This window comes from Gopherus flavomarginatus, chromosome 17 (assembly GCF_025201925.1).
Source record: "Gopherus flavomarginatus isolate rGopFla2 chromosome 17, rGopFla2.mat.asm, whole genome shotgun sequence".
NCBI lineage: Eukaryota > Metazoa > Chordata > Testudines > Testudinidae > Gopherus > Gopherus flavomarginatus.
The window spans coordinates 12,963,384-12,971,164 of NC_066633.1; the positions used below are offsets into that span (position 1 = coordinate 12,963,384).

Here is a 7,781-nt window from a genome sequence, read left to right on the forward strand (position 1 = left end):
GAATCTAATAGTGCATTACGTGGACACAAGAAATTAAAGTACAAAGGAACTGAGTAGTGAAAATGAAACTTATGTAGGAGTAAAACACTGGACACAGCAGTCTTCTTTAGTATGATCTCATTGTTTGCGCACTGACAACTGTACATTTTTAAGAATGCAAGATAGTCTTAAAGGTTTTCTTTTTAAATCTTGCCACTCTAATTTGAAGAAGTTATATAAAATAGCTGAATTTCATCATTGATTACAGTTCATTAGGTACAACTCTTTAACTATGACAGCAGACCTTTAACATAACTATCCAGAGGTCAGCAGGGATTGCACTCTGCACTGAAGCTCAAGAGAAGGTAAATTACCCTGACTGCATTGCATCAAAATCTAGAAACGCAGAGTTGAGAAACAGTGTGAGCCCAGCGTAAATCTTTTAACTTACAACTTATTTCTTAATAATACCTTGCAATCATCACCTTTTACTGTAACTAAGATATATATTATATATAAACACACCTTATTGTACCCCATAATAAGAGACTTTATATTGTTCTTATTACTCAGCTCAAGTTCTGTTCATTAATCTTATTTATTTGACCACCATTTTACAAAAACCCGCACATCAGTGGCTACCCTCCAATTATACAATTGCGCAGTCTGTATATATTGACAGAATAGGAAAGAAGGCCAATTTTTCAGTTTACAGTAATTTACATTAAACAGTACATCACCGTAGATTTTCAGATGCGGTAATCAAAAATATTTTCTTGGCCAAAGCCCTTTAAAGCAAAATAAAACTTAATAAAAGTTAATCCACAACAACAGTAGATCAGATAAAACTATAATCACACACACCATGCATCACAGGAAGGAAAAGAAAATTAGAAGTCAGTGAATTTTTTCTGTTTCAATCTCCACTCCACAGAGTGCAAAAACGCAACTACTATATTTGTCATGCTGTATTTTATGCTCTAGAGTCTATACACATACACAGCTCTCAAAACAGGTTGGGTTTTGGTATAAAGAGGTCATCACTGCAACAAAGGCAGGCAAATGAAGAAACAGTGACTCCACTACATGCATTTTGTAAAATACCTGGACTTTGAGTTTACGAAACGATAACATGATGGAGGAATGTAGAGTCTAAAAGGGAGGCGGAAATCAAGATAATATACCACTATCTACAAATGTAGTAACATAGGTCAAATCAATGCACCTTTCTATTTCTTCTCCTCACCACATGTAATTTGGAATGATTATGTAAGCTGCTGCATGCAACACAGTCCCCCCTCCATGCAACAATGTTAAGAATATAAACAAACAAATGTAATTAAAATGATGGAGAATTGACTTAAGATGCACATCATTTTCCATTTCAAAAAATTAAAGGAAAAAAATTACAGGTAAAGAAAGTGATCTCACTTGGTAAACTACACTTCCATATACAAATTTATCAGACAAGATGACTTAAAATACAGCCTCAGAAACAAACATGCTTAACAAGCAAATTTTAAATATAAATCTCCTCCAAAATACTTAAATTCACTTCCCATGTGAAATATGTGCAGTAAATAAAATCTGTGACTGAAAGTATTTTGGGGGGATTGCTGCTCAAGGAGCAGATGGATTATTAAGTATGGCTGATACACCGATTTTTAACATCTTCAGTTCCCTGCATCCCCAGTTTGCATTTTCCATGAGTATACCACAATCCATGTTCCTGTACAGAGACAATTGCAGTTACGTGCCTTTGGGCTTTCTGAAGCAAATGCATATCTAGCATGGCATTATCACAGCTTAGGGTAAAACAATTGCAGCAGTAAGAAGGCAGATTGCCACTTTATTTGATCCATGGCCAGCAACGGGCACATGGTGCTGGACTGCACTTGGCAGTCTACTTCAACAACATCCGCAATCTGCTCCACCCCATTATTTTGGTGTCTGCTCCAGAGACAAATTGTGGGGTGAGGGAGAAGGAATACTACTATATCAGGGTAAGAAAAGTCTCAGTTTAAAATTACTTGTCCCAGACTGGTGGGCAAGCAAGCAATTCACACCCCAAGAATGAGTCTGATTTTATCCAAAAATATATAATAGATGAATAGCATACAAAGTTATTACACAGATAAAATTAGGGCAATGCAGACTTTAAAAATTATGTTCATGAAGTGATGAGAAGGATAGTTTTAAAACTGACAACTCGCAATCAGAGGTGCCACCTTGTCTGAAAAGACTGAGACTGCTCTTACTTTGCTTGTGCACAGGGAAAGATGATAAACAAGGCTTATTCTGGGATAGGGTTAATACCACACTTAAAACTAAAATAAAATGAGTTTATTAATCTCACCAACTATGGAGCTCACAGAAGACACCATCTATTATTTTTTATTGTTGAACCTTGGTTTGACCTTTCCAAATACAAGATTTCTGTTGCAACAGAAATGGAAATAAATTACCCCATGCGAGCACTATAACCTCTTAATTCAATGATTTGACACAGTCCAGTGGTTCCATTACTACACTTATCAACCCTTCACAATGCTGCAGAAGTCCTCCTAGTTTTCAATCCTGTGTTTTTGGAACACATTTTATAAACACACTGCTAGCTCAATGCAAATTTCACAACAAGGCTGATTTGTTAATCGCATTAAAACTCACAAGGCTATCCAGTGACTTTTTTTGTTTTGAAGAACATTTTATTCTGAACCAGTATGAAATTCTGATCGAGGACTCTCACAAAAAACAATCGTCTACCACTTTGATGTGGACAGAAAACCTTAAGGAGCATTCTTGGATCAGGACACATTTTTATCTGAGATACAGAACCATTCCCAGGGGCTTTTTTTCTGCATCCTATTCTTCACATCAACACAACTGTCTTCCTGAGCCTATTTAAATCTCAGTGGCAAATTGCTCAGTAGCCATGTATATTTTAAGATTAAAGGATCGGAAAGTACAATCATTCACTGAAAAATGATATTAAAGAATCCTGACTCAAGAAAAAGCTATTCTAATATTACTTCTGCATACACATGGACACTTGGAATACCAAACAAAAATAAGTGTTTTAAATATTAACATAAATGATTACACAACAGAAGTATTTGTAAACTGCCAACCCATATTTCTTTTACAATACATGGATAAGCTCCATTCAAACAGAACAAACACAGCTGATATTCCCTTGATTTATCAGGAACATGATGTGCTCTGTAATTGCAGGAACAGGGTGAGAAAGCCAGGCCAAAATCCTGATTTATCTTGTAAAATGAGCCATGATCCTCCCCTTTCCCCCCTTATGACAAGCATCTGTAGTCTTGCAAAGACACACATTTGGAAAGAGATTAAATCATTCATTTTAGGGGATTAATTTAAAGCTATTTAAAAGCCTCTTCCAGTAAGGATGAAGGATTTTGCTGTGTGTTTCAATCAAGCATTTAAAAAATTCCTTCGTGTAACAGTTAAAGTCCAGGATTATTTAAAAAATACATTGGGGAAGAAGTTCTCCAGCCACCACCTAGAAATCCAGAATATCTCCCTCACTTTTCTACATCTCCTGACCTTGGACAGGGGATGGGCTTGTGAAGGCTCAGGGAGGGAAGCCATTGCTATGAAATGAATCCACTCACTGGATTACTACTGACAGTCAGCCTCTCTGTGCTCAATTTTTCCCCTCTCGAGATTTTCCCCCAAAGCTGGCAGGAGTAATTGGGCTGCAAAGCTTGCTTCAGGGGGGATGCAAATCTCCCCTGCTCTTTTTGTGGGGAGGGAGATTTGCTGGCACGGTTATTTATCAGGGTGTTGATTCGCTCCTCAGGGCAGTGAATGAAATTCCTGCTACTGCTGGGAGCTACACAGGGCGGATCCGCGTCGGTCTCTTTCACACACATACACACAAAAATCGTCTGTTTCTCCATCCCCACAAGCTCCTTCTCGTCCCGACCCCATCAGGAAAGAGCAACAGAAATACAGCCACTCATTACACTACTGTCGTACCCGCCCTGGGCTCGCCTGCACTCAAGCGAGCCCAGAGAGACTGGAGGGAGGGAGGGACAGCGTCTCTTTGCAGAGACTACGTTAATAGCAATGACAAGAAGCGAGCCTGGGAAGAGAATGTCAAAGCTCTAAATCCACCTCTGGGAAACCGAACATTAGCCAGGATCCCTCGGCTGCCGCGAGCCAGCTGAGGCGAGCCCCAGGGAAAGGAGGAGGTACGCGGGGCGCTGTCGCTAAGCAGGAGAGCTTTCCCTGCTGAGCTTCTGCATGCACAGAAGGGACACCCACCGCTACCCCACCCGTCCTCCGGTCGCCATGAGGCGAGCCTCGGGGAAGACTAGGCTACCTCAGGGCTTTATACCTGTCCCTGCAACGCCTCTACGGCCAACCGGGACTGGCAGGGGCGCTCTACACGGGTCTCGGTCTCCCTGCGAGCCCTGGGACAGCACAGCTGAGCTCGCCTTCAACTGGCCCACCCAGCCCCCCGCTCCTTCCTCACCAAGTCCGTGTGAAGGGTCCGCCGAGACGAGCCCAGCCCCGAAGTCTCCGCCCGTCAGACTACCCGCGCGCCAACCCCCGTTCCAGCCTTTATATAGGCTGGCCCGGATATGACGTGACCACTGCAGAACGGTCGCTAGCCACGGAACGAGGCGAATGGCTGCGGCCGGAACCGATGGGAGAGGGTCCCACCCCGCTGAGGAGGCGGCTTTCAGAGCCTGTGCACGGAAACAGCCGAGTGAAGCCGAAGGCGTATGCCGCAGTACGGAGAAATCCGAACGGTTCCGGAAAGAGTCGAAAGGGTAAAGGAGGCCAGCGGAGGCTGGTCCGCTGGGAGCAGGGTGGAGGCTGCAGTGGCGCCGCGGCTTCCCGCAAGCTCCGTTTTCGCTGAAGCAGGGCCCGGGTTTGCGGTTACCCGAGATGAGTTTAGGCCCTTTAATCTGCGTGACGTGAATACCTGAACCTGATGATTAACACCGAGGGCGTTGGGGGGAGGTAGGAGGAGGAAATATTAAAAACTGAAAATTCTTCATTATAAAAATTGCATTCTCTCTTCCAGCCCAGGCGTTTTGTGCTCGTCACTTTCAGGTTGCTACCCACAGAGCATTCATTCCCTGATACAGGTGCAAAAAAGAGCAGTGTTTACATAAAAACATTTAACTTACTATAATTAATACTACTAAAAACAGGCCTCTTAAGTTTGCATTTAATATTAAATATAAGGTAGATGGTTCCTTTCTCAAACCCATATGCAAGGTAAAAATGACAAGGATCACAGTTTCAAAAGGTTTGAGTGCTTGCACAGCTAAGAGGTTTTTGCTTTTAGACAATGAAGATAGCGCATACACTTATCACCTACAAAAGAAGTCTCTCTTTAAGAGGAACACTAGGATGCTGTAATTATACCCCTGTAAACTACGTTGTATGGAGTGTGTACGTATATATAAATAAAATAGCCCCAGTGAAACAGATAATATATACATTTAGGTTTTTTTTAACAACACAAACATACATTCTCTTTCAGCTCCTGTGCAAGCTGTTAAAGCAATTAGAAAAAGTCATCTTCCACAAATATTGCATCAGAACCTATAGGTCTGCAAGGGAACCATTATCTCTAAGGAAGTACCAGTCATAGCAATTTAAATTGGATCAGGTCCTTAATGTACAATATTTCATGTCTGAGATGTTCCCATTTACACTGTATTTGAAATGAATGTGATTACATACATACTTGAAACAAATTCTTTACATGCATTTGGGATTATGTAAATACATTCTATTACATTCTGAATTGAGAAGATCTTTAAATACCTTGGTAAGGCAAGATGGCCAACACTCAAATTGACAGAAATGGAAAAAAAACAGTTGCAACAAAAAATGAGACTTCACTTATATTAGACACTACTAGATACAATTATGAACTACCCTTGGAAAGGTGGTATGTATTACATTTTGGTTATGCAAATACATTAAGTGGAAGCATTTTAAAAAATAAATTTATTGCTACATTTAAATATAGTTTCAAAACATCATGGCAATCCACTTCATAAGTAAGGCAGAAAAGCTCAACATCCTTATACTATTTATAAAAACATGCACCTTCATCAATATCCCTAAAATATACAAAGCTTCCTGCCTTACATATTGTCATAAAACATGATCCACACTAGAACTTTCACAAAATCTGTAATATTTAACCAAAATATTCAATATTTGCATTATCAAACAAACATTATCCAAGATGGCCACAACAGTAAGTATTAGATATTCAAGATGTAATTGAATACATTTTGGTTTGTTCATTACAGGAATGGTTGCTGCGCTAAACATAGGCACAGTGAGAAACTTTACAAGGCACTAGTAGGACTTGAGTACCTAACTGTCTGACAAGCTCCCCCTCTATCCTTTTAATAGCATTCTAGAACAGCTATCAGTATTACCAACTCCAGGCAAACAGACTTTTTAAAAAAAAATGTCTACTTGTATCAAGGACAGTGTTTTTAAAATGTACTTCCTGGGAAAGTTCAAGATACAAAATTTAAACTATACAAATACATATTATTAAACACTGTAGCATAAACTTTATCAGTAGATGACTTCATTATAGATACTCAAAATCTTGTTATAATATTGCTTAAATGGTGTTTGTGGCAGTGTTTTGTGAAACACTTTGCCTCAATGGTCATTTCTCAAATACATACAATCATGTTCTTGTCTGAGTTTTTTTTTATTTCCTCTCTCTCAAAACTTGCTCTTCACTAAAGACTAAACACATTTTTGGAGGTCTCGGTGACAAAAAATGCCAATAATTTTGCTAGAACAACCTTTACCTGAACTATTTCTGAATTAAAGGGTCTTCATCAAATATACAAAGGGAGAGGGAGAAAAAGAGGAGAGGTCTAGTTGATTCTAGGATACTACTTCAAACAGAGCCCAGGTCAACAGCAAGCAAGTGGCTACCATTTGATGGCTGTTAAGTGGACTACAAAAAATGAATGTACAGCCCAGTTCCCAGTGATTAGGTATCCAACTCACTTTAGCTGTCAGCTCTCACTACAAGGCTGTCAAACCTCAGCAAAAAGGTCAAAGATTGAATAAGTATGCAAACTGAATTACCCGCTCAATACTAGATGTGGCCCCTCCAGGCTGAAGTTGAAGCCCATGAGCAGGGCAGTGAGGGAAAGTGGAGGAAGATTCTGGATTAAAAACAAATTCTATACTATGTACAATGATAGTAGAAGCATCTCCACAATGCCTCCTCCCCCCCATTTGTGAATCAGCCACCCTCTGGGTTAGAAATATAATTTTAAATTTTCGTATTAAATCTCTTTCTGCCAGGACTGTTAATTAGCTATCCAGTTGCAATATGGGCACCTGTCCACTAGAAATGGAAGAAATATTAACAGATAGAGCGTAACTGCTACCTCTTCAATGGCCTCTCGGGCAAAGTGCACTCCACTAACTGTCAAAAATCACCTCCCAGTCTGACCTCCCATAACATATTGGTACAGATACCCATTAGGGATTCCCAGAAACTTACTTGGCACCATCACAGGCACACACAGAGAGAAGTAAACTGCATCAGCTTTAGGTTAAAAAGAGTCTTAAATGTAACATTTTTTTTCAAATAAGATTCTAGAATGAATCATTCTTAGAATAATTCACCATTACAATATCTTAGTACAAAACTATTACAGTACTTTATACACAAATTGCAGTAAAACTAATACAATCCATGTCTGCCCAAGTCATAAAGGCTTTTTACTACATAGGTCAATACCACAGTTCAGTTCATCTTT

General features: G+C 39.8%; 1 protein-coding gene across 4 annotated transcripts in view; it reads right to left on the reverse strand.

Annotated features, from left to right (window-relative positions):
- Window positions 1-4,574, reverse strand: part of SPTAN1 (spectrin alpha, non-erythrocytic 1) — a 67,644-nt gene extending 63,070 nt beyond the window's left edge. For 3 of the 4 annotated variants that reach the window (XM_050926996.1, XM_050926997.1, XM_050926995.1), the window contains exon 1: window positions 4,484-4,574. The gene's annotated coding sequence lies outside the window, so the exon portion shown is untranslated. The remainder of the gene's footprint in view (window positions 1-4,483) is intronic. The other variant, XM_050926998.1, reaches the window with a different exon arrangement.
- Between the last annotated feature and the right edge of the window lie 3,207 nt (window positions 4,575-7,781).